Genomic DNA, 3110 nt, shown 5'->3' with positions numbered 1-3110 from the left:
GCGCCGGGCCGGACCGGACCGAGGGGCTCCCGCCGGGCTCCTGCAAAAGGAAAGGAGCGCGTTAGGGCCGCGAGGGCTGAGCTGGGGGAGCGCGTCCGCCCGCGGGGATCCAGGGCCCGGCCGGCACCGAACCCTCGGAGGTGAGCTCTGAGACCCCTCCGCCCGCCCGCTGGCCGCTCCTCCGCAGGCCCGACCTCTGCACCTGGTCCGCGTGGGAGACCCTCAGGCGTCCCGCGGACCCCGCCAGGTGATGGACCCGCCTTGAGTTATCGCCAAGAGAACAGCTGGGTTCTCACGCTGCGGGTTTGGAACCAGGGGTCGAACGGAGCTTTCACAAATCCACTCAAACTCCAAAGAGCCAGATGTTTCAGGGCGGACCCCACCGAGCAGTGAGGACGCCGCGATGTCTGGCCGGAGAGACGCAGTCCCAGCTTAGTTTCCCACGGTGTGCCCTGCGAGCTAACCACGTCGGAATCAGCCAGGGGACCTGCTGGAAAACGGCGTTCCTGGCTCTGTGAGGCGGAGAAACTGCAGAATATGGAGCTCCGAAAGTCCATCCTACCTGAACACAATGAAAAACCTGGTAAAAACTGTCAAGAGTCAGCCTTTTTGGAACTCTGGAAACTAACCAAAAGCTTGCACCAGCCGTGGGGCACTGAGAAAGAACAGCTGAGTCTCGGTCACAATAATAAGCTTTGTCGCCGTTTAACATACCCTGCTCCCCAGCTCCACGGCAGCCTTGAAAGCAACAGCCTGCATTCCCGGTACCAGCAGCAGCACTGGAAGGGGAAGCTACAGGCCTCATTCTTGAGGAATCGTAATTACTGTGGCTCCGTGGAAGACGGGCTCTAACGCCCTCCTTCATCTCCGGTTTCTTGGAAGTCTGTCTGTGCAAAGGCAGCCACCTGGGGAGTGTGTGTCAAAAACGTTGATGGGAAAGTGTTTTAGCCATTTGCTGCCTCAGGGTTATAGTTGGGACCACAGGTAGACAAAAAGCTGGGGATGAAAGGCTGGGGAATGAGATGATTTCGGAAATAAGGGCCTGATAAGGTTCTAAGAGTTCCCGGGAGTCTGGAATGCCACGCACATGCCTGGGCTGCGCACATGCCGGGAAAATCCTGAGAAGGCCCTGAAGTCCCTCCTGGGACTGACCTTCAGATTCTGCGAGCAGGAGGTGATAAGACAGAGGCTTGACCGGCCTGGCTGAGTGCTGAAGGTGGCTCCAAGACACACAGCCCATCTGCAAAACCAAGTTTTAGTTTTCATTCCAGACGTTTAAGACTCTATGTTGTATCACTTACTGCCCTCTAAGCTAATGGAACAGACATCAGTGGCTGGCCACATCAGACAAAGAAGATGAACTTTACAAACTTGGTTCACAAAAGTTACTCAACAAACCCCAGCAGCTACAGAAAATCATGGGGAGAGGGGAGTCTGATTTCCACAGCTGCCACTTATTAAAAATCTTGTTTTCAACAAAAAATTACAAGGCATGCAAAAAATACAAGAGTGTAGCTCATAGGAAAAAGGAACTAAAACACAATATCTCTGAAGAAACACAGATATTGGACTCACTAGGCAAATACTTCACATAAGCTTGTTTAATATCTTCAAAGAGCTGGAGGAATTTGTGAGAATGATGTCTCACCAAATAGAGAATATCAATAAAGAGACAGAAGTTATTAAAAAAAGGGATAGAAATTCTGGTGTTGAAAGACACTAGCTGAAATGAAAAGCTCATTAGAGGGTCTCAGCAGCAGCTATGAACACACTGAAGAAATAATCAGGGAAATTGAAGATGCATCATTTGGTGGTATCCTATCCAATGAGCAGAAAGAAAACTGAAGAAAACTGAACAGAGCCTAAGAGACCTGTGGGACCATCAGATGCACCAACGTTTGCATGATGAGAGTCCCGAAAGGAAAGAGAGAACAGGGAAGAAAGAATATTTGAAGAAATACGGTTTTAAAAAACCTTCCAAATTTGATGAAAAACATTAATCTACACATCTAAGAAACTCAACAAACTCCAAGTAAGATAAATTCAAAGACATCCACACTGACGCACCACAAACTGTCTAAAGACAAAGACCCAGCACAGTGGCTTACGCCTGTAATCCCACCACTTTGGGAGCCTGAGGTGGGTGGATCATCTGAGGTCAGGAGTTTGAGACCAGCCTGGCCAACATGGCAAAAACCTGTCTCTACTAAAAATACAAAAATTAGCCAGGTGTGGTGGCAGGTGCCTGTAGTCCCAGCTACTTGGGAGGCTGAGGCAGGGAGAATTGCCTGAACCTGGGAACGGAGGTTTCAGTGAGCCGAGATCACGCCACTGCACTCCAGCCTGGGTAACAGAGTGAGACTCCATCTCAAAAAAAAAAAAAAAAAAAAAAAAAAAAAGAAAGAAAAGAAAACAGAGGCAAAATCCTCCACAAAACAAGAGCAAAATAAATCCAGCTTCATATTAAAAGGATTATACATGATGACCGTGTGATAATTTACCATAGAGATTTATCACAGGAATACAACTGTGGCACCATATGCAAAAATTAGTATAATATGCGTATTTATAGGGTGAAGGGAAAAAATCGTGATAATTTCAATAGATGCAGAAAAAGGATTCGACACAGTCTAACATCCTTTCGTGATTAAACAAAAAACTCAGTAACTAGGACTAAAAGAGAACTTCCTCCACATGACAAAGTCCACGTAGGAAAAACTCACTGCTAACTTCATAGTCAACTGTGAAAGACTGGATTCTTTCCCCCAGGACCAGGAGCAAGACTGAAACACCTGCTGTCATGAGTTCTACTTAACATTGTTCTGGAAATTCTAGTCAGAAAAATTAGGCAAGAGAGAGAAATAACAGGCATCCAGACTCAAAAGAAAAAAGTAAAACTGTATTTTGAGATGACTTGTTCTTATGGTCTTATGTACAGACCATAAGAACACACACACACACACACACACACCCCACTATGAGAATGGGTTCAGCAAAATTGCAAGACGTGAGATCAGTATAAAAAATCAGAATGCTTAGGAATAAATTTAACCAGGGAGTGGAAACTGAAATCTACACTGACAACTGAAAACTACAAACATTGCAGGAAG

The sequence above is a fragment of the Theropithecus gelada genome, chromosome 18 (genome assembly GCF_003255815.1).
Source record: "Theropithecus gelada isolate Dixy chromosome 18, Tgel_1.0, whole genome shotgun sequence".
Classification (NCBI taxonomy): Eukaryota; Metazoa; Chordata; class Mammalia; order Primates; family Cercopithecidae; genus Theropithecus; species Theropithecus gelada.
The sequence above is the reverse complement of the archived record's forward strand: the minus strand, read 5'-3'. Positions refer to the sequence as shown.